Here is a 24,245-nt window from a genome sequence, read left to right as displayed (position 1 = left end):
GTTCATGTGTGGGGTGTGAGTGATATGGGGTGGGGTGTGTGTGTGTATGCGTGTGTGTGTGCGTGTGTGTGTGCGTGTGCCTCTGTGTGTGCATGTGTGTGCGTGCGTGTGTGTGTGTGTGTGTGCCTCTGTGTGTGCTTGAGCAGTTGTGTGAGAATGGAATACCACCATCATGACTGATTGCTGGTGCTTCTTCCTTTCCAGAGTCCAGAACCAGAAGCATTTCCCTAAGGCCCCAAGACTTGCACAGAATGCTTAGGGCTTGGAGGACAGACCTGCAGCCATGCGTGTGGCTGCTCTAACTTCCTGGGTGATTTGTTCGGTCAGTGGCATGAGGATCAAACTGTAGTTCCCAGTTCTGACTGCACACCATGGCCAGTGGGTGGGTGAAGGAAGGGCAAACCCTCCTCAGCGCTCCCCGTCTCCCAGGAGCACTTGGTGATGTGACTGCCTAGTTTGACAACAGGGGAAACTGGGAGCAGGAGAAGCCACACAGCTTGTTTATGTCAGTAGAAGCGGTTACTGGGTAGCAGAAGTGGGCTAGCAGCCCCCAGAGACGTGGTACCTAACTCGGCCTTTCTTCTTCAGAAAGCCAGAGATGACAGTGAAAGTACCAGAGGGGAAAGAAAGCAGGGAATGTTGGAGCAAGAAAGAAGTAGTGCAACTGGGGAGGGATGTTCAAGGGTCACCGTGAGAGAGAAATTCAGGAATGGCAACTGCAGCTTTTATTGTCCCACCCTTATCTCGCTCAGTTGCCTTCCTAGTGGTTGACCTTGTTCTGGGCTTTGTGCTCGGCCTGGCTCTTCCCCAGCACAACCACCTGATGACTGTGCTTGGAACAGTTAAGTGGCAGCACACAGCTTGTTGGTGGCTGAGTTGAGTGTCTGGCATGGGCTCACATTACATAGGACCAACCTGTGGCTCTGCAGAACGAGCTTTGTGTGGAGAAGGCCGTCGTGTGGCTGTGGGGGCAGCAGTCTGGGGGATAAGATTAGAAGCTGAAATAAACACGTGTCTCAACACCGCCAGACCTCCACCCCAGCTTCCCCCACTCCCTACTCCCATCCCCATTCCTTCTCACCCCCACCTTAACCACACCCCAACTTGAACTGGAGCAGTATAGTGAGCAAAGCCACACCAAGACCTGGAATGGTGTCTGCTCTGTGACAGTCTCTTGAGCTCCTCCTTGTTAGGTGTTTAGGGTTTGGCTCTTTCCCATGGAGTGGGGACAGCGAGGTGGCTGTGGTAGTGTCCGAGGCTAAACCAGAAAGGCTCTCTGGGATAAGGTGCAGTGCTCTTTCCTGGAAGGCGAGAGTCTTACAGACAGCTCTGCTCTGGTTCCTTGCTCTCCGTGCTCAGCTGTGCTCTCTGACAGTTGTGGCCAGCCGGTGGCTGTGTCACTGTCCTCGGGAGGTCTGTCCAGGTTGCTAGGATGAAGTTCCTTGGGAGTAGGGGTTGAGATACCTCCTATGTTTGTTCCTCTCCCTTACTGCCAAAGCCTTCTAACAAATGGAGCGGGCTCTGCTGCTTCCCCAGGAGCAGCCTCTCTGCTAGTTTGCTTCCCTGTTGTGATAAAACACTGACCAAAGGAAACATGGGAGAGAAGCATGTTTACTTGGCTTACAGTTTATAGTCCATCATCAGGGGAAGCCAAGGTAAGAACTGAGGCAGGCACTGAAAAAGAGACTATGGAGGGATGATGAATACTGGCTTCCATCCCCTTTTTAACCACTGAGCCATCTTTCCAACCCTTAGGTTCCCTTCCTTATACAGCTCAGATCTACCCGCCTAGGGATGACACCACCCACAGTGGGCTGGGCCCTCTTGCATTAGTTAGCAATCAACAGACATGCTCACGGGCCAATGTGATGGAGTCAATTCCTCTATTGAAGATCCCTCTTCCTAGATATGTCTAGGTTTGTGTCAATTTGGCAAAAACCACTATTGCACCCCTGATCTATCTCTCTCTCTCTCTCTCTCTCTCTCTCTCTCTCTCTCTCTCTCTCTCTTCCCCACTTTCCTCCTCTTCTTCTTCCTCTTCCTCCTCCTCCTCCTCCTCCTCCTCCTCTTCTTCCTCCTCCTCTTCCTCCTCTTCCTCCTCCTCCTCCTCCTCCTCCTCCTCCTCCTCCTCCTCCTCCTCCTCCTCCTCCTCCTCCTTCAGATCAAGACTTAAATGAATTGACTGCTTGGGTGCTTCTTGACACAGTTAACCTGGAGAAAAACTAGTCCCAAGTGGGCTTTGGCCTTGGGAAGGGCGATGCTTCAAAATGATGGGAAGAAGAAAATTTAGATGACCACAGTCCTGTGCCCCACTGTGGTCTGCCTCAGGTGGCTCTGCATAAAAGGCACTCTCCTTATCTTTTATGACCGTGCCCAAATGTCACAGCTATCTGTCATCACCCAGCTCTCTGTTCTGTGTATGCTGCCTTAGAGCGTAGCCCTCTTAGAAAGACATGGGGCTAGAAGAAGTAGGAGTTTGTCTGCCTGGTTGGAGTTTCAAGTGGCCTCCATGCTTCAGAGACGCATGAAGAAGAATTGGACTTGGCCTGGTCGGAATGAGTGTGGCCTCATCATGCCTTTGAGCTTTGAGCCTTCCCCTTTGGAGGTGTTTCTTAAAAACACATGTTAAGTTATGAACACAAGACAGTGCAAAGCCCATGGGAGAAGGGGAGGGAACTGTGCAGACAAGCTCCGCATGGCCTCAGTGACTGCATTCCTAGCTTTTCTGTTTTCCCATCTCTTTCTCTTTCCTATTTCGTGTCGAGTCGCCCTCCTCCCTTCCACTTGGCTTTCTCTCCTCTGGGGTGAGCTGAATGTGAGGAGGCAGGCATGACTCTGTGTGTGACCTTACAGGACAGGCAGTATGAGAGGTGGCATCCAGCCAAAGGCTGTTTCTAAGTCACAGGCCCAGGGAAATAGTCAACAGGCCTCGGCTTCTGAAACCATCCGAACCCCAGCTCTGCCTCCTAATCAATGAATCCAGCCAGGCTTCCTGGTCACCCTGACTCTGACTCCCTCCCAGAGGGGTCCACCCAGGTTCCATAGAGCCAGCACACCCTTTCCCATGGGCTTTGGGGCCCTGGCCCAGCTCCTCCCATTCCTGAGGCTGTCTCCAAGTCCAGGGTATCACGTTGACCAGAGGAAGCACAGTGACAGAGCCCCAGCAGGGTGTGGTAAAGGAAGTTGTTTTTCCTAATGGTAAACAGGATAGTAAAGCAACAATAGAAATGGGGACACTTCACGGTTTTCCACACGTGGGTCACTCTGAAGTCTGGATGGTCTGGTGGCAGTGAGTCCCGGGAACTCAGCACTGGAAAGAAAAGGAAGGTGCTTTGAGACAACCCTATGGGGCAGTTACTATACTCACTGTTACCTCATATGGTGGTCCTTTGATTCTCATAGTCTGAGTCGTGACCCCTAGTTACTCATGAGGAACAAAGGCTTATGACCTTAAGTTGCTCATGTTAAAGAAGTATGTTAACCAGCCTGCTGGGGTCTGGCTATTGCAGTTTCCCTGTGGGTGTATGTATGTCTGAATGTCTGCCTCTGTCTCTCTGTCTCTCTGTCTTTCTCTGTCTCTCTGTCTTTCTCTGTCTCTCTAACTCTGTGTGTGTATGTGTGTGTGTGAGGGTGTGTGTGCGTGTGAGTGTGCATGAATGAGTGTGTGTGTGTGAGTATGTGAATGTACATGACAGTGTGCGTGAGAGTGTGTGTAAGTGTGTGAGTGAGTGTGTGTATAAGTGTGTGTGTGAGTGTGTGAGTGTGTGTGTATGAGTATGTGAGAGTATGTGTGAGTGTGTGAGTGTGTGTGTGCTTGCAAATGTGAGAATGTGTGTGTGTGAGTGTGTGTATGAGTATGTGAGAGTGTGTGAGAGTGTGTGTGAGTGTGTGAGTGTGTGTGAGTGTGTGTATAAGTGTGTGTGAGTGTGTGTATGAGTATGTGAGAGTGTGTGTGAGTGTGTGAGTGTGTGTGTGCTTGCATATGTGAGAGTGTGTGTGTGTGTGTGTGTGTGTGTGTGTCTCCACATGGGACAGATGTATAGAGATGGACTCCATGCAGATGTTCACAGCAGTGCTAACAGTATTTGAAGCTAATGAAATTCCCCTACCAGCAAGAAATTATTCGTGCTTCCCTGAGTGTGTGGGAGCATTCTATGTTTGTTTCTTTGTTTGTTTTTTGAGACAGGGTCTCACTGTAGCACAGGCTGATTTGACGAGACTATGGGGTTAGAGTCCAAACCCCAGATCTTCCTGCCTCCTCCTCCTAAGTGTTGGGCTTACAGATGTGTGTCTGTGCTTGCCTTCTGTGACATTTGAAATCGAAGCGACTTCCCCAGACATTTCTGTGTGATTGTCATGGCCACATCTCCTTGGAGGATAGGAAGGGGGCACTGAAGTGCTTCCAGGTTGGGATGCAGAGCACAAAAGATGTGAATCCAGAGTCTGAGTGCTCCTCCCCATGCCACAGTCCAGTCTGCAACCTTCAGTGACACTGCAGTGGCCTCCCGACTGGTCTCTGTGTCTCCTTATGACCTTTCCCTGATGTCCCAGCTGGCGTCATCTCAGGCGAGTTCTTTATCTGCTTGGGATCCTGTGGTGTGAGGGAAACACACAAAACCTTATAATAACCTCTAAGGCTGGGCCAAGATCCCCCAACCCTACAGTCATATTTTGTGGCTTTGTTTTCTAAAATAAAACTATTCTACTGGATTCTTGTCCAAGCAGTCCCCTGCTTTCATGGTAGCTCTTTCCTCATCCGAGATCACTCCTAATCTGACTCTTCTCCCTTCAAGGCTTTGGAGCCAAAGACCCCACTGTTAGCCATGTCCTGAAAACTCTCCTTCAAACCACGGTGGTCTTCTCCCATTCTGGTCCTCCTCCTCCTGCGCTGATCACAGTCTAAGACGTCATGTGCTTTGTTTATTTACTGCTGGCATGTAGGGTCGGCAAAGATGGTGTTCTCTCTCCTTGTTCCTCAGAGTACTCTGAGTTCATAGAAGGATCTGGCACATAGCAGACGTTTCAGTCAGTCAGTGTCTGATGAATGAGTAAAATCATATAAGTTCAGCAAGGAGGGGGTCTCAACTCAAGCCCCAGGGCTTCAGCCCCATCGTTAGAGTAAGATCAAAGGTCGGCACTCGTTTCTTGGAAGGGCTCATATGCTGGTGTGACCCCAGGGCTGCCCATCACTCCCTGGAGAAAAGGCAAACCCGGAGAAGACAAATGACAGTGGCCCAGCCACTCAAACACAGAGCTGGGTTTACTCTCAAATCTGGCCTCAGAGCCAATAATTACACCTCTCTAAAGTGTCACTAATCCTGGTGTTTGCTCCTTGCCACGCTGACGACAGTGTGGAATCCGTGTGTTGATGATCAGCTCGAGTTCTGGGCCTTGTTCCTCTGCCACGGCATCATGGGAGCTGGCGCCTCAATCTGGTCTTACTTTCCTGGGAGGTTTTGGTGACTATGGCAGCATCCATAGAGAAATTCTCTTCTTAGTCACTTTCTTGCCTTGGCCTAAGCCTCAACTTAAGCAATGGCGGAGTTTAACTAGTCACTGGGGTGTTCGGGAGCCTGATTCCATTGTAGCTCTCTTGTCTCCAGCCAGCCTCAGTTGATGGCTCCATGAGGGTAGCTTACAGAGGAGTGTGGCCAGGGCCACTAGCTGTACTTCTTCACCAGTCTCCCTCCTGAATAAGCACCCACCCATCTGCTCATTTTAGAGAGCAGTGTTCAGATCCCCGAGGGCGGGGACATAGAAGATGCAGTGGAGTGGGAATTCATTCTTCTAACATGAGGATTTTCTGTTCTACTCATGGAGATTAGCTACACCATAGGAAATTACCATCCTGGCCCAGGCTGCTTGTATAACCATGGCGAGACCGTAAGATCACACCGTCTAGTGATATTATTACTGTTAGTTTGTGCGAGCACATTATACAACGTTTATAACAATGGTAGAGTTGCCACACAACACATCTCTCAGATCATAGTCTATTGTTAAATGTTGAAACATGATCTCGTTAAGAATTAACCCACCAGGGACTTAACTATGGCCTATAAGCTGTGTGCTAGGCGTGGTTCCTCAGCTGGTGCCGTGAAAGTGAGTACTTCTGTATCCATGTGTGTCACCCTTCATGAAGAAAAGTGAGGACAGCGCAGCAAACAGATCAGTCTGTGTGGGGCGACGGGCACACACATGACCTCAGCAGGCTGGGATAGGACAGGAGGGATGTCAGACGTGAATTCAGATGGGCCCAGGGTTGGGATAGCTCACATCCTGGAAGTAGACATCCATTTTGCCATGTAAAAGAAGATGAGCTCCTTCCAGGATAGTTAGAGATTGAATTCCATGTATAGCCGGCACCTGAAAAGAGAACGTTCTGTGAAGAGACATCTGACAGAGCCCTACTCAAACTCTCCATTTTTTTTTTTTTTTGAGTGATTCTTCTGGCATTTTCCACAAGGTCAGGCATTGTTGGAAGCCTTGTAAGCTTCAGCGCGTGTACCTCACGAATTCAGCTTTTTGACCCAGGAGGGGCTGAAATCACCATTTCCCACTGGACAGAACGGGTGGTCAGTAGCCTGCACATGAAAGGGTGGAGGAAGAATTTTTAATTAGAAAATTTTAAATTCTATACATTAAAACTGTATTTACATATTTTCTATCCCTTAATCCTCACTAACTCTTTCCGTGTTCCTCCGAATTCCCTCTCAAATTCATAACATATTCAACGATGTGTGTGTATATATGTATATATGTGTATATGTGTATATGTATATATATTTATATATACACTTATATATACACATTTGAATTTATATCTGATTTGAAACATATATATATTGATATATATATATATATATATCCATACACAGAACGTACATTTGAACACATATACATATGAACATACTCTTAACCTACTGGGTCTCTTTGCTTTTATGTAGAGGTGTCTGGGGCTGACCACAGGGAGCCTGTTGTCTCTGGTGAAAAGCGATTCTTCCCTTCTCAGCAGTTATTGGTTGCCTGTAGCTCTTCATCTAGGGACAGAGCCTTGTGGAATTTCCACTCCTACTGTGGCGTATCAACTGGTGTTGTCGTCGTGAAGGTCCAGCTTTGGCAACGGATTGTAGAGATTTGATGGGTACAGCCTCCCTGTCACATCTAGAGGACGCTATGTAGCAGGTGAGGGTCCTGGTCCCCTGGCTCTCACATTCCGTCTCCGGCATTTCCCCTGAGCCTTAGGCCGTAGGGGCTGCATTGTGGATTGTGGCTAGGCACCCCACGGTCCTTTCTCTCTGCATTTGAGCCTGTCGTGGAGCTCTGTAATAGTGTCTACCTGTTGCAGAAGTCAGCTCTTGTGCTGAGAGGTAAGAGCTATTCTTGTCTGGTATATTAAGTGTGAGGTATATTAAGAATGAGGTTAGGACTTCTACTAGGTTTTGAGACACACAGTAATGGGTGCTCCCCTCGGTCCCATGGACTCAGGGTCCTGGGTAGTTGGCTACATTTGCACCACCCGGCGTGGATTCTCTCCTACTGCACGTGTCTTAGGTCCCTCAGGCAGCTGTTGGTTACCCTAAAGTAAAAATGTCACTGGTCTGCTCTTGACAGTATCTTCCTGGCCTGGTCACTGTTGATGGCATCTACTGACCTGGTCACTGCTGATGGCATCTACTGGCCTGGTCACTGCTGATGGCATCTACTGGCCTGGTCACTGCTGATGGCATCTACTGGCCTGGTCACTGCTGATGGCATCTACTGGCCTGGTCACTGCTGATGGCATCTACTGGCCTGGTCACTGCTGATGGCATCTACTGGTCTGGTCACTGTTGATGGCATCTACTGGCCTGGTCACTGCTGATGGCATCTACTGGCCTGGTCACTGTTGATGGCATCTGACTGGCCTGGTCACTGCTGATGGCATCTACTGGTCTGGTCACTGTTGATGGTATCTACTGGCCTGGTCACTGTTGATGGCATCTGACTGGCCTGGTCACTGCTGATGGCATCTACTGGTCTGGTCACTGTTGATGGTATCTACTGACCTGGTCACTGCTGATGGCATCTACTGACCTGGTCACTGCTGATGGCATCTACTGACCTGGTCACTGCTGATGGCATCTACTGGCCTGGTCACTGTTGATGTCATCTACTGGTCTGGTCACTGTTGATGGTATCTACTGACCTGGTCACTGCTGATGGCATCTACTAGCCTGGGCACTGCTGTGGTGTGTTGACTTCCCAGCTTGGGAGGACCGTTCCTTGCTTTTTTCCTTTGACAGCTTGCACAGTGCCTTCCAAGGCTACAAGAGCTACTTCTTTAGGGGGTCTTCACAGGCAGACAGATGGATAGGCTCGCATTCCCTTCAGCAAATCAGCCTCTTCTCAAAAGTGCGTCAGTCTCCAGCTCAGGATTTGCTGTAGGTGGCCTCCTTTGCGAACTCTTTTGCTTTTTGACCAAGGCCTGCCTGTTACAAATATTAACTCAGATGATTTAATAAAGACGCACACAAGGCTTTAATGGTGGCATTCGGCCGCCTGATCTGCCCCTCAATTCTTCTCCGTCATATGCAGATCCTATTTAAAGAAGCCCATGTGTGATTACAGAGCTTGTTAGAAACTTCCAGAGGAGGCCAACCTCAGGGTCTTTTGTGACAGATCACTTTTGAAACCAAAATTCTCCAAGAAAACTCTTAGTCCTTGGCGCCAATGTTTCTTCTGGTTTTAATATCCCCTGCATTCGTGTGGAAATCTTCCATGTATTAGATGGAAGCTCATGGTCCAGTGTTGGGAGAATCCAGCGTCTAAGAAAAGAGATGGGCACCAAGAACTTCTGGGGGCTGAGGATTCAGTTTCCTCATTGTAGTGCTAAGCACACGGGTGTCCTTTGCTGTGAACACATTCCACTCTAGTCCAAAGCAAACAGAGGAAATCTCTGGGAGAATGAGAAGTGCAAATTCAGGGAACTGCTTGCCCAGGGCAGGGCAGACAGGAGGCCAGCAGCAGAGATGAGCATGGTGGGGTCTCTAATGCTGCCTTCTCGGGTTCTGGTTGGGGGCCCAGCTCCTTGGAATCCTTCCTGTTCCGCTTCAAAACTCACATATGTTTTACAAACATCCTTTTGTATGAATCGACTGTTTGATATTAAGCTGTATGAAGGCATAGATGGTAGATCCTGAAGGATCCAACAGTGGCTCTTGCTTACCCGTTTTCTTAGTGTCAAGGGTCCTGGGTGAATATCAGAAGCGCTCAGAACCTTATGCCCCTGCCTACCTGGGAAATGAGATTGCCACACACAGTTAGTAATCGAGCTGAGGTCCGGAATATGTATCACAGAGTGTAGTGTTGCGAGTGCACCAGCAGAGCGGTACTCAACTGTCTTAAAAGTGGACAGGACAGGAGCAGAGGCATTGGGCAAACCTCTGAGAGATTTGCCAGGTGTGAGGTGGGTGTCATCAGTACCTAGATTTCTCCCTACTCATAATTAACTAAGCCCTGGAAGAAATATTTGAAGAATGTTCCAGGGAAGTATGTGATTTCTAAGTTTTAGAGAAACCCAGAGAGCACTGGATAGCCCCCTTTGCTTACTTCACTCTTTCTCCATGCTGTCACCATCAACAAATCCCTAGGGATGACTCTGGCCTGCACAGGGACCCATCTGCGAGGGACAGAACTGAGGCTAGAATACATGCCAGACGCATCCTGGTCCCCTGCATGATCAGTGTGTCACCACCAACTCCACATCGTAAGTGCCGTGTTTTCAGATAGAGAGTCCGGGTCCTGGAGATGTTAGGGAAACTCATCAAGCTCAGACGGACTCAAGACTGGAACCCAGGCTCGTAGCAGAGCCCCGCACACCTCAGCACGACACCATCCATCCCACAGTAGGTCCACTTGTCCCTTCCTCATAGAGCTGTGGGTAGTTTAAGGAGAAACGATGATAGCAACCGCCCAACAGAGATATCAAAGTAGAGGTGCTGGAGATGGGACCAATTTCAAACGCTCATGCCTTAAGGTAGGCAAGCGTGTTCATTGCTCGGATTGGATAGTTCTGGAAGGTGGTTTGGACATAAATAGCAAGTCAGAGTAGCCTTGAGTCTTCTTCTTCCTCACTAGCAATGCTGGGGAAGCCCTCCAGAGACGGCTCCATCTCCACGGGTTACATGAATGGTGGAAAGTTGAGTCATGGTTCAGGCTTCTAGAGAGTTCTCACTTCTGGCTGTTCCTTCTTTGAGATGCAACCTCCACTTTCATTCCATGGCCCTTCTCCCCTCCTCCTTCTGTGTCTAGTATCTAACCCCACCCACTTCCAAGAGATGGAGGCTCTCCACGGGATTTCCTCAACAGTGCTGGCGCTGTCCTGTTGGCACAGTGCTTCTTCAGGCTAACCGCTGTCCCACTGCCATGGGATAGAACTGCAGAAGTGTCTTTGAGAGATGCTTGTTTCCCCTCAGTGGCCTGCCCCTCTATTTGCATAATGGCAAGAAAACAACACTGCCACCTAGTGGGAGCTCAAAATGTGACCTTTGTTGCTCCACCTCCTGACCTCAGTGCATAGCTGTCATTAATATTTCATAAATAAATGGGCGTGCTGGGCACAGTGTTCTTACTACAGCGTTCCTCCTGATGAGCCACCTCATGTGTACCTGACACAATCAAGAAACAAGTTCCCAGTTGGCTGACTCTTCCTTAACTGTGCCTCATGGCAGTCTGGGGAGGAAAGAACTTACATTAGTAAATAAAGATTTAACTACAGTGTAAGTCAATTAATAATCCAATCAATAGTATGTGAATTATTTTGGATAGTATTGTTTTTAACTATCTTACTGTCATAAAAACTCAAGTCACAGCCCTCACTTCTCTTACCCTGGAGAGTTTTCTTCTTGAACTCAAACCCAGGGCCGTGCACCTGCCAGGCAAGGCTTCTACCCCTGAGACACACAGCTCTAGCCCTTGGTTTTTGCGAGACAGTTTTTGGTCTGTAACCCAAGCTGGCTTTACAGTAGATCTTCCTGCCACCCGCTTCCGAACGCTGGGATCACAGGTATGCAGCACCAAGCCTGATTTATTATGGGGAGTTTTGAGCGTATACAAACAGAGCAGTACAAAATCTACATTTCCCTCAGGCGTTAGCACTTACTAATGCATGGGTTATCTCTGCTCCCTGCCACCGGTTCTCCCAAATGGATTGCTTTCAACGACGTTCCAAACAGCCCACATTGTTTCTGTAAATATATCTGGGTCTGTCTCAAAAGATAAGGGCATGTCCAAAAACTGCATAAGCCACAAAGGCATCTTCACACTTTAAAGGCACAGATTCCTTTGTATCGCCGATCTTTAATCTGCGTGCAGACTTTCCCGGTTGTCTGATAACTTATTATCCAATGCTGTCTGATGTTGACGATGGCTCTTGATACTGGGTTTGGGGACCGCCCTCCACGTTTCATTCTGTTTGTACGTTCCTCCTTCTTCCTGTTCTGTTTGCTTCTCCTTGTTTTTTCTTCCGTCGAAGAAGTGAGTCATTCTTAAGGTTTCCCACATCGTTCATTACACTGATTACATTCTCACAGTGCCTTTGAACCTGTTTCTCTGTGCCTGTATATCTTACAGAGAGGTGGTTCCTGCCAGGACTTGTGCCAGTCATACTTGATGTCTTGACCAAAAGGCTGTGGCTCCTTGAATCAGGGCAGGGTGGCCATCGGCTCTCGGACAGAAAGCGATAACTCATGTTTCCAATTTGATTTGCTCTTTCTAGGAACAGGTAAAAAAAAAAAACAATGAGTCATGCCCAAACCCCAGATGGTTGGTGGCAGGGCTGACATCTGATCCCCTTGGGATGCTTTTTCCCCATAGGTCATGCCCTTCTCTCAAAGTCGTGTGCCATGGCTTGCTTCGTTGAAGTAGTATGTCTCTATTTTAGGAAATGGACCACCAGAAAAAATTTTTTTCTACTTGTGAGCCCACTCAGCTGGGGACACTGCTGGGCCACTGAGAACAGCTTGGCTGGCACAGTTCAGTTTACAGGAATTGCCAGAGCATGCGGTGTCCTTGTATTACTACACCAGCATCCCACCCAGAACCTGGAGGCCAGCTTCAGCTATGTTTTCTTGAGTGATCATACAGAGTTTTACTATGTCTCTGAATAACCTTCCTTCACCTTAAAATGGGAAGCCTGTGTTCCCTGTTTTCTATTGGTCAAACACTCATGCCTAAGGCTGCTCACCACTAGCCCCTATGTAACTTCTGCACCAACTAATAAAACAACAGAGACTTGATCGTCTCGTTACCGTCTCAGCTCTGGTGAACACATGAATTTCCTTGTTCTTTCAGGAATTTAAACATGGTTCTTCTCAACACTTTCCCAAGGTCATTGGAGGCTATGGTGCCACAAGGTCCGGGTTGTATTGTTATCATCATCATCATCATCACATCATTTATTATTATTATTATTATTATTATTATTATTATTATTATTATTATTATAAATGTTAACTCATTGTTGGAAAGGATCACAGGTGACAGGCTGGAAGAGGACTTGGTCATCCCTTCCCTAAACTCTCTTTGTGCCTAAAAACAGTATTCTAAACCCTAGATAACTGATACCTTTCCTCTGAATCAAGAGTGAACAGCAGTGAGGCTGGAGAGAATCTCTCGGTTATATCTGTTCTTACTTTCCATATGAGGAACTCACAGAGGCAAGGATGCAGCCAAGAGTGGTATCTTCACATAGGCAGCTGGCGAGGTGGGTGGCGTTTCTCTCCTTAAATTCGTCTTCAATAGTCTCTTTAGCTGAGTCAAGAAATTATCCCTCCCATAGTTCAGTTCAAGAGACTTCACCAAGCTTCACCAAGTCTCCTCTTGTCCTCCCATCTAAATCCTCTGACACTAGCCCTCCAGAAGTCACAGGCCTAGCTGGCCACTCTCTGGAATGTACGTCGGTTTGGAGGACCATATGTAGGGGCTTTCTTAGAGGCGGTGAAATCTAATGAAGCCGACTGTAGACAGACTTGTTGCTGGGGATTGTGAGCCTCTGGTTCTTTATCTTGTAAATGGGCCGACAGGCCCTATCTCAGTCCCAGCTTAGTTGTTCTCAATGGTGCAACTCTAGCCTGTGGCACGCACGGCATGTTTGATCAATGGTGACCATTGTGGCTGTGGAAAGACAGAGTTGAATCTAGTCTCCATGGAAGACGGGATGAGTGAGAGTTGGGATAGAGAGCCAGTGTTTGCAGGATAATGCATGCTTTTGTTTGACCCTTAGAGTCGGGAGAGATGCTTGTTTTCCGTGAAGTATTGGCTTTTCTTTTTCAGAAGCACTGAACTCTTTGTCATATGATCCTGTGTGTGTGTTTATAGTTGATCATGTTATACATACATACATACATACATACATACATACATACCTGTATGCATGCATGCACACATGTACTTGTGCAAATAGCAAAGGGGAAGAAACTCTGAAAACCCCTACCCACCAGCTGGAATGTGGTTTCTGGCAAACCTTCACCTAGCCACAGTTTCCTCCTGTCTGAGTCCAGAAAGCAAAGTGGATTCCCAGCAGTTCATGAGAAGCACCCCTCAGGTGGCCTGGGCAGGTGCTTCCTCCTCGTTACTTTTTGTCTTGGTGAATTTTGCTCTTACGGTTTCAAGATAATCAATTTATTCTTGTGTGCCTTCTCCATCCAAATTGGATTACAATATAAATAGTGCGTGGCTGGCCCCTTGGGCACCGTGCTCGCAGGCCAGTGCTTGGCAGTCCTGGTCTCCTCCACCCCACCCCAGCCAGGCTGGGGCTGTTTGTTTATTTTCAGTGGAAGCTCTGAGTGCTGGATCGACTTCCACCTCCTTTACACACAGCCATGTCAAAACCTTCTTTGTGTTCTGGTGGCAAAGGGCAAATGCTCGAGGTTTTCATTAGCTGTGGTAAGAGTGCCAGTTCCCTTGGAGGCATAGTCCTGAGTTGCTGCCCCATGGTTAGCCTTTTAATGTAAAAGAACAGCTGCATTGTCACACACACACACACACACACACACACACACACACACATTCACATACACACTCATGCATACACACCTTCACATACACTCACATACTCAATACACACTCATATACACATACTTACACACACACACACAAGATTACAGACACATACACTCATATAGACACACTCACACCCATACACATACATGTGCACTCATACTCACACACTCATATAGACACACTCACACACATGTACACATCCTCTCACATGCACATACAGTCAGTCATCCTCACTCACCGCCAAGTGTGTGTGCTCACACACACGCTCCCCCCCCCCAAGGCTTCGACACATTCCTTTATTGTTGATTCTGCTTCTAGGAACAGAAGAGCACAGCTGAGCAGTGCTATTTGGGAAACAGAGCCAGGCCCTAGGTCAATGACTGTGGCTTTCCTTTGCTGTGCCTTGACTGTGAATTGACATCTCTCTACATTTTAGACTACATTTGTCACCTCTCATTGCAAGGGGTTTTTGTTTGTTTGTTTTTGTTTTATTTGTTTTTAGTATAGAATTGAGTTTATTCAGAGTACGGGGAGGGGAGTTAAGAGGGAGGTAGGGCAGAGGAAGAGAGAGAGTAGAGAAATAGAAGAGGAGAGGAGGAGAGGAGTTGAGTAGAGGCCGGCCATGAGTACTTGGAGAGAAGGGGGAAGGGAATGGGAGAGAGGGGACAATGGGGGGAGAGGGGAAGAGCAAGAGAGAACAAGAGGGAGCAAGAGTTGTTTTGTTGTTTTTGTTTTTTGTTTTTTGGGGTTTTTTGTTGTTTTTTTTTTTGTTTTGTTTTTGTTTTTACTCTACCTCCAGTGAGGGAAGTACAAGAAACCAGAATGCAATTTAGGCTCCGCACTAGCCAGGGTCACAGTTTTCTGAGTTTCTAGATATGGGGATGCTCAATAGCTCACTTCCCCCCCACCCCCAGGTCTTGCATTTCTCCTGATGTGGCTGATGAGCGACCAGCATTAGTGTTTGTCATGTCGTGCAGACTCTTAAGTCCTACCCCAGACTCCCTGGAGCTTAGCCAACAGGGCGAAGGACTCTGAGAACAAAACTTCGGCAACAGCTTGGATGTGCAAAGGCAACATCTTCCTGGAGCTGGGCTCATGAAGGCTCGAAGAGGAGGCCCGGGCAGGACAATAGCTATACGGCTGATACTGTTTTGGGCTGCAGAGTGAGATCCTGTATCAAAAACACCAAGCTAGGCTGCCGCATCCTCTGCCTGTCGCCATGGCTGCCTACAAGCTGGTGCCGATCCGGCATGGTGAGAGTGCCTGGAACCTGGAGAAGTGCTTCAGTGGCTGGTAGACGCGAGCCCAGCAGCCCACAAGGAGGCGAAGCGCGGCAGGCAGGCGTTGTGAGATGCTGGCTATGAGTTTGACATCTGCTTCACCTCTGTGCAGAAGAGAGCAATCCGGACCCTCCGGACAGTCCTGGATGCCATTGACCAGATGTGGTTGCCAGTGGTCAGGACCTGGTGCCTCAGTGAGCGACACTGTGGGGGTCTAACAAGTCTCAATCAAGCCGAAACGGCGGCTAAGCATGGGAAGGCACAGGTAAAGATCTGGAGATGATCATATGATGTTCCGCCGTCTCCAATGGAGCCTGATCATCCCTTCTACAGCAACATCAGCAAGGATCGCAGGTACGCAGACCTGACTGAGGACCAGCTACCTTCCTGTGAGAGCCTGAAGGATACTACTGCTAGAGCACTGCCCCTCTGGAATGAAGAAATTGTCCCCCAGGTCAAGGAGGGGAAAGGGGTCTTGACTGCTACCCATGGCAACAGCCTTTGGGGCATCGTCAAGCATCTGGATGGTCTGTCAGAGAGGCCATCATGGAGCTGAACCTGCCAACTGGCATTCCCATCGTCTATGAACTGGACAAGAACTTGAAGCCCATGAAGCCCATGCGGTTCCTGGGAGACGAGGAGGCCGTGCCTAAAGCCATGGAAGCTGTGGCTGCTCAGGGCAAGGTGAAGAAGTGAAGTTGAGGAGGCGGACTCCTACCCCGACACCCTCTCTCCCTGCCTGTTCCTGCCTCCCGCACCCTCCCCTGCACCTGCCACACTGGCTACATCTTCAGGATCTTCAGTTTAAGTTGTAGCTGCAGATGGGGACCTGTGGCTCCCATTCTCATTTTAGTATTTTATCCCCGGCACCCACTTCCTTCATAGAATCTACTCAGAATAACACCTCTGGGGTGCAGGCTCTTGGTCCACATCCAGGGACGGCTCCCTGTACCAGGAGAGTTGAGAGATAGTAATTATAGTTTTTCTTAGCTCGTTGTTTACTAAGGGCCTGCTTAGGAAGAAGTCAGGGAGGGACTGTACTGTGGTATGACCAATGAGGAGAAGCTGTGGGCCTGTCTTGTCCCTGGAACCTATCCTGCACTCTTCCCACAATTAGGTAACTGGGGTCATAGTCATTCCAGTGGAGACTGAACATAACCTCATGGTGATTAAAAGACCCTACTTTCTCTCTGACCATAAAGGAGCTGCTGGCCCTAGAAGGTTGGGATCAATCTTGTATTACATTTACTTTTACGAAAATAAAGTATATGTATGTATATTAGCACACAAAAGCAACATGGAGGTTGATAGTGCCAGTTGAAACAGTCCTGTGTGGTCACAAGAAAGCAAGACATTCCTCATATCAAATGGGATAAACTCCTTGTACTTCTTGCTGTGTTTGGAGCCCTTTGCCTTGTTTTGTGGAGATGAAGTGCCCCAGGGTTTTGTCTTTCACTGTCTGAACCATGTTCCAGCTACTTGACCCTACTGTGTGGGTTCAGAACTCATTTGGACATAACAACGAAGTCTCTTTCCAGATCAGTATAATACAGGAGTGGCGGGGAATAAAACAACAAGCCAAAGAAGTAAGAGAAAAAACCATGGACATCTCTACTGGTACTGGACTCATTGCTGTTTGCCCTTTAGGCTATGTCTCTGAACTGTGTTGGGATCTAATCAGGAAGCAGTTTTCATTTTCTTTTGGTCAAATATATATTGGCGACTATTGTCCTGCTTTCAATATCTTGGCATCCGTGTCAGGATAATGTTTTGCTTGCCCTCAAGGACCCAAGAATCTACCTGAGAAGGAGATAGATTAAAAGAAAAGAAACATCACAAAGCAAGGGACTTTGTGTGCAAACCGTGAAGCATAAATGCGGTTTGGAAGAGTAGACGGGGTTCTGGCACTGAGGGTCCCAAGAAGAGAGTGGCAGGGCTCAAAGTAGACCAGAGAGCAAGCTCTATGGAGGGACCGTGGTCCAGTGAGGAGCACGGACAGACTAAGCAAGGACAAAGGAAGGGTCAGGCAGGTAATAAAGGACTCTAGATTTCCTTTGGAGGAGATTAAATGATAATCAGATTAGTTGGGATTTAGTGGGAGGAAAATCAGGAAATCAGCATTACATTGGAATTTCCTATCCAAACCCAGCTTCCCAAAGTGAAAGACAGTCTGATGGATTGAATGAATGGGAATGACCCCATCCCCCACCTCCCCCCAAGGCTCGTATGTTTGCATATTTGGTCCATGGTTCCTGGAAGTGTTTGGGAAGGATTAATAGGTGTGACCTTGTTGGAGAAGGTGTGTCACTGGGGATGGGGTTTGAGGTTTTCAGAGAATCTTAGCATCCCCAGTCTGTCTTTCTCGATGCCTCCTGCTGGCAGATGATGATGTGTGAGCCCTCAGCTTTTGTTCAGTGCCTTTGCTCAGCCATTGTGGATTCCAAGCCCAATTAAACGCTTTCTTTTATAAGTTGCCTTGGTCATGGTGTTTCATCACAGCCATAGAACAGTAGCTAAGACAGATAGGGTCTCTGTATGATATTGTCCTAGCACGCCTGAAACTTGATTTGTAGACCCGGCTGGCCTCAAACTCACAGACATCCTCTTGCCTCTGACTTGGGCTGGGATTAAAAGCATGTGCCACCACACCTGGCTATTTAGAAAGAATACCTTCCTGTTGTAAAATTTCAAATACCAAAGTATTACATGATCAGAACTTTGATTTGGCAATGAAAAAAACCTTCTGTGAACCAAATATGAGCCGATGAAACCTAGTGGATGTGGCTATAAATCAAAGCAGTCAAAGAGGCCATTGCTCGGGGTTGGGGATTTATCTCAGTGGTAGAGCACTTGCCTAGCAAGGGCAAGGCCCTGGGTTCGATCCTCAGCTCCAAAAAAAAAGAAAAGAAAAAAGAAAAAGAAAGAAAGAAAGAAAGAAAGAAAGAAGCCATTGCTCTTCCCTGGGAGACAGTGTGTATATACATAGGAAGGGACCCTGGAGACTGTATGAGATGATGATATTGTTCCTTGCGTTTACTGTTTATTGGGGTGTGGCTTATGTAGGTGCCAGCACTTGCCACACTCAAAGAATTGTGTGTTTAGGTTTGGTGTTATACTGTATATGATTGTGCCCTCAAGAATGAGGTTCTCTCTTTCTCCATTTCTCCGGTTTTCTTTCAATCTTCTGATAACATCAGGGAGGAATACCCAGTTTCGGGCTCCATTAGCGTTAACATTTAGCGTTCATTAATCTCCCGTCTTAAACAAAGGCAGACAGCTTCACAATATTATTATTTTGATTTTATTGTAGCAAAAATACTTATGGCTAGTAATACTAGTTTTCCCAAGTAGTAATACATTTCCTTCAAAATTAACACTACGTAGCCAAGTGTGGAGGGAGATGCACACCTCTAATCCCAACACTCCAGAAGCAGGGGCAGAAGCAGAGGCAAAGAGAGAGGTAGAGAGAGAGGCATAGGCAGAGGCAGAGGCAGAGGCAGAGAGACAGAGGCAGAGAGGTAGAAAGGCAGAGAGGCAGAGGGGCAGAGGGGCAGAGAGGCAGAGGGGCAGAGAGGCAGAGAGGCAGAGGCAGAGGCAGAGAGACAGAGAGGGAGGCAGAGAGGGAGGCAGAGAGGGAGGCAGAGAGGCAGAGGCAGAGGCAGAGGCAGAGAGGGAGGCAGAGAGGCAGAGGCAGAGAGGGAGGCAGAGAGGCAGAGGCAGAGGCAGAGAGGCAGAGGCAGAGGCAGAGGCAGAGAGGCAGAGAGGCAGAGAGGCAGAGAGACAGAGGCAGAGGCAGAGGCAGAGGGGCAGAGGCAGAGAGGCAGAGAGGCAGAGGGGCAGAGAGGCAGAGAGGCAGAGAGGGAGACAGAGAGGCAGAGGCAGAGAGGGAGGCAGAGAGGGAGGCAGAGAGGCAGAGGCAGAGGCAGAGAGGCAGGGGCAGGGGCAGAGGCAGAGGCAGAGGCAGAGAGGCAGAGAGGCAGAGAGGCAGAGGCAGAGGGGCAGAGGGGCAGAGGTGCAGAGGGGCAGAGGGGCAGAGGGGCAGAGGGGCAGAGAGGCAGAGGGGAAGAGAGGCAGAGGGGCAGAGGGGCAGAGAGGCAGAGGCAGGGATGGAGGCAGAGAGGCAGAGGCAGAGGCAGAGAGGCAGGGGCAGAGGGGCAGAGAGGCAGAGAGGGAGAGGGAGAGGCAGAGGCAGAGAGGCAGAGAGGGAGGCAGAGAGGCAGAGGCAGAGAGGCAGAGGCAGAGGCAGAGGCAGAGAGGTAGAGAGGCAGAGAGGCAGAGGCAGAGGCAGAGGCAGAGGCAGAGGCAGAGAGGCAGAGAGGCAGAGAGGCAGAGGCAGAGAGGCAGAGAGGCAGAGAGGCAGAGGCAGAGAGGCAGAGAGGCAGAGGCAGAGAGGCAGAGAGGCAGAGACAGAGAGGCAGAGGCAGAGGCAGAGGCAGAGAGGCAGAGAGGCAGAGGCAGAGAGGCAGAGAGGCAGAGGCAGAGGCAGAGAGGCAGAGAGGGAGGCAGAGGCAGAGAGGCAAAGGCAGAGGCAGAGAGGCAGAGAGGCAGAGAGGGAGGCAGAGAGGCAGAGAGGCAGAGAGGCAGAGGGCAGAGAGGCAGAGAGGCAGGGGCAGGGGCAGGGGCAGAGACAGTTGGATCACTATGAGTTCAAAGTCAGCCTGGTCTATAGAGTGAGTTCTAGGGCCGGCTAAGCGTTCCTCGTGAGACCCTGTCTCAGAAACATAGACCAACAACAGAAAATAACACTAAGAAAGCAGAGCTCTAAGTTGTGATACTGGCCAAGCTTTGAGAAAAACTGACATAGGGTGGGAAACACTGGATAGGGAAACTGACAAGGGTGGGTTTTACAGGGAAACAAAAAGCAAAACTAATATTGTCATTCGAAATCGTTTGGACATTATGTGTAGTTCTTGGGTTGATTTCCCAAACCAATGAGGATGATTATTCTCAGAATCTGTGTATTAAGTCCTAGGGTCAGGGGCCAGGGGATCTGTGGTGGGGAGTGGGGAGATCTGTGGTGGCCTAGAGAACAATCAGTCCATCCCCGGAAGTGCAGCAGATGTGTGGTTCCACCAGGAAGTCAAGTCTGACCTCTGCCTTCCGGGTAGCAGTGAAAAGTTACCAGTTCTAGGTGAACTGGAGTGAGGTAGAAACAAAGGGTCTGGGGGCTGCCTTGAACCCTCTCCCTTGCCCACTAACAGTCACCCAATACCTTTAAGGGATCTACTGGCAGCAGGAAACTTCTGAGCCTCCTTGTGTCTCTTGAGGAGCATGTATCTTACAGCCCTGCTAACCACTGAGGGATGACTACCTATCTCCTGGTTCCCAGGCAACCGTGCCTTCTTGCACAGACACATTCTGAGGTCTTTTATGGTGTTAGCAATGCCATGGGGACCTTGACTGCAGTCCTCTGGTGTTTCCTATATGTCCTGTGTTTCCCCCTTGCCTTCTGGGTTCCTGTGCGTGGTGCTGTGTTCCCCAGCATTTCCTGTTATGCCTAGCCCAGTCACCCAGGAGAACGTGTCCCAAGACTCCAGGAGGAGTCACAGTAATGAGATAGTTCAAGCTGCTACTTAGCAGCCTCCTCCATGGGGTTCCAAGAAAACTGTGACATCAGGGAAGTTTAGATTCCCTGCCCTGACTTCCGTTTCTGTGCCCACCCACTCCTTTTTGGGTGTCTGCTTTCAGCCATTTTCTGTTTAGCTTCCATCTGCACCCTGACTGACTCGCTGCAACCAGACAAGCAGACCTGGCGCAGCCGGGTTCCATTTCTGAGGTGTGGGGACCGGCATCAGCCCTGAGGTTCAATCGGGAGAGCGGCTATTCGGTGCATGAAGAGGTAGATGGGGATGACGGTGTCCAAGTGCATCAGCAACCAAGGGGTTCACCGTAGAGCATATCCTCTAGGCGCTCTTCCTCTCAACAGCCTAGATAGGAACCACTGTTGTCAATCAGTTATGATTGAGTTAGTTAGCAAGCTAGCTAGTGAGTTTGCAGAACTGAGTGTTGAAGATCGGACCTTGTGCATGCTTGGCCAATACGTTGTCCCTGAACTACAGCTGCAAGGTAGCTGCTGTCATTTGTCCTGTTTTACAGATGGGGAGACTGTTTGCACAGTATAGCTTGTGTAAAATACCACAGAACTAGTGCAGCCTGGTTTGAAAGCCTACAGTGTGCTATGAAGCTAGTATTTCTCAAACCTGCCCAGTGAGTCACCCCAGGCTTTGGTTAAAGTCCAGATTTCCAACTGAGTGGAGTAGCTCACGCTGTAATCCCAGACTCAGGAGACTGAGTTAGGAGGAGCAAGAGGGGCTACTAACCCCTCCCCTCCCCCAGATTCCACAGGTGAACCATGCCCATAGAATAGAGACCGAGGGACTTTCTCTGCTGGCGGCTGTAGGAACAGCTATGCTAGGCCATATAAAAGTGAAGCTCCAACTGGGAGAAGCCAGACTTCTATTAAGGCCCCACTGGGGAACACTGAGCCTCTGCCATGAGCTCATGAGCCTGGACCACAGCCCGGGTTTTGAAACTTAGCCTAATGCAGTTCTGGGCACACTTGGTAATTGCACCTAGACTGATGCTGGGCTGGACTTAGAGAGCAAACAGAGTGACTAGTAGAATAGAAACGCAATGGGAGACGGAGAGGGTAAAAGAGCTAGAGCAGAACGTCAGCCAGGGACTCTAGGCCAGGTATACACACTGGGCAAGGTTGGCGGAAGAGTAGAACGGGGCCTGTTGGGCATGAGAGGAAATTGAGTGTGAGCTGTAGGGCCAAGTGGTCTCCTCCTACCCAGGGGTTTCATAGGATTTACAGGAGGGGCAGGTAGCAAGAGAGATACCCACCACTCTTCAGCCTCAGATTAGCTATGCAGTTGAATGAGGGATGTGGAGGGAGTAACCAGAATGCATCAGCGTCGAGGTGGTGAGACCCGGTCAGGGGAGGAGAATGTGAGATGATCAAGGCAATCTTCAGAATGTTCGGGAAATGCACACACATGGTCCTGCCTTTGAATTGGAATCTCAAATTCACTACCAAGCCCTGTGGTATTTTTAGCTTTGTTATCAGGGCACAGAGGAGGTTTCCAAGGGTCATAGAATGTATCTTTCAAGTATTCTGTATGACCCAATGTCTGCTCACTGTAACATGTTTGTTCCACCAAGATACAATGAGAGGAAGTGGGGCTGCCAGAAATGGCCACTCTATCAGAGCCTCTGCCGTGGCCCTGGGCCCCTCAGGATTACCCGGGTCCTGACCATTGTGCTCAACCTTGAGTAACCCTCCGCTGTGGCTGCTCGCAGACTCGCTGGGAGACTGTGGAGAGACGTGAAACTTGGAAGTCGATTGCCATTGTGCCTCAGTGCCTGCCACAGACATTTTCAAACATGGTGCCCTCTGGTCAAGCAGCCGGCAGCATGGTCTCGTGGTCCTGATGGTGGCATTGGTGGTGGAATGGAGAATGTGGTACCATAGCTCTCAAGAAACCTGAGCCTGTACCCTGAGGAGAGCCCCAAGGCCCATACCTCTTTTGCAAAGGAAACAGAGCAAGCACTCATCCAAGTCCCTCCAACTCCTACACACGGCCTCTCAGTGTGGGACAAAGGCCCACTTTGGTGACAAAGGCCTAGAGTGGCAGTTTCTGAAAAGGCTTGTAGACACAACTCTGACAGGTCATGAGGCTGGAGAGAGCCACTCACCTTGTGTTTCCTCCGATATAGCTCCCAGCTCCACGTGTCCTTTTTATATCCCAGGCTGCCTAGAAAGTGTAAAGAAGGCAATTCCTGCCAGAGTGGAACCGAGTAGCAAAACCCTGGCTTGCAACGGGGTTGGCAGGCTACGGCCCCGTGACGGCGGGGCGTGCTCTGTCCTGGCTATGGGCAACGGGATCAGCATTTTTCTCTTCTTGTATCCTCTGTTCGTCTTCCTTCCTTGAGGCATGGGGTCGTTTGATTGATCTGGCGTACAGAACCTAATGAGCCTGACCTGATACTCGGAGAATGAGATCACAAGAGTTGATCTGACCCCAGAATCATAAAAGGCTGCGCTTTCCTTACAAGTGGCTGTTTCCAGATGTGGGCTCAGTGTGCTTGGCCTGCATTGCTGCGAACTGTCGCTCTCAGAGCTTGAGACCTGGCACTGGGGTGAGGGCTCTGCTTGAATGTGTACAGCCTGTGAGACCTTTCTGTTGTCTATCAGGATCTGAGGCTGGGTCCTTAAGGGTTGGGATTTTGGGATTGGGGTCCGTAAGTGACCTTGTGCCCACAGTGCTTTGCTAAGACACAGAGCTCAATAGAAACTAAGTTATTACCGTAGTCACTAGCCATGTGTCATCATTATACTAAACATAAGGGAGTCTGCGTCTGCTTCTCCTGGGTGGAACACACAAGGGACCACAAGGACTTCCATCACCAAGCTGCTTACTTTGGCCACTTATCAACTGTGCAACTTTATGCCATCCACTCAACCTCTCTGAGCTTGGGTTTCTTTCTTTGTAAAATGAGGGATAAGAATAGGTGGTGGTGGTGGTTGTTGTTGAATCCACACTTGTCTTTAGGATTAAGTGAGAGAATGCTTTTATAAACGCACACGTCTGCCATAATCACTGATAAAAGGCAGGAATATAATCTCTCCCCTTCCTGTAATTTTGGATAGGTTTAACCAGGGCACTGAAGAGGTAGCCGGTGAACCACATGCCCTTGGAAGCTCTTTGCGGGGTAGGAGAGAGCTGTGAGCAGCCCTTTTCTTTTCCTGAATTTGGGAAGCAGTGCAGATGCATGGTTCTAAATCCTAGGTCTGTTGAAGCCAAGACCCTTTCTTGTTGCACTGCCGACTTCTCCTCCACTGCACTCTGCATCTGGTTAGATACCCCAGGGAGGGGGAGACAGACTGAGTAAGGAAGAAGGGGGAGGGGAGGAGGGGCA

The 24,245-nt window shown here is 49.2% G+C and overlaps 1 protein-coding gene and 1 pseudogene across 3 annotated transcripts in view; both read left to right on the top strand.

Annotated features, from left to right (window-relative positions):
• Prkce (protein kinase C, epsilon) overlaps window positions 1-24,245 on the top strand; it is a 489,745-nt gene that overhangs the window by 117,988 nt on the left and 347,512 nt on the right.
• Window positions 15,182-16,097, top strand: LOC148005048 (phosphoglycerate mutase 1-like; annotated as a pseudogene).

Source organism: Rattus norvegicus, chromosome 6 (genome assembly GCF_021556685.1).
Source record: "Rattus norvegicus strain SHRSP/BbbUtx chromosome 6, alternate assembly SHRSP_T2T, whole genome shotgun sequence".
Classification (NCBI taxonomy): Eukaryota; Metazoa; Chordata; class Mammalia; order Rodentia; family Muridae; genus Rattus; species Rattus norvegicus.
Note: the sequence above shows the minus strand (reverse complement) of the source record. Positions and strands in the feature narration are given on the sequence as shown.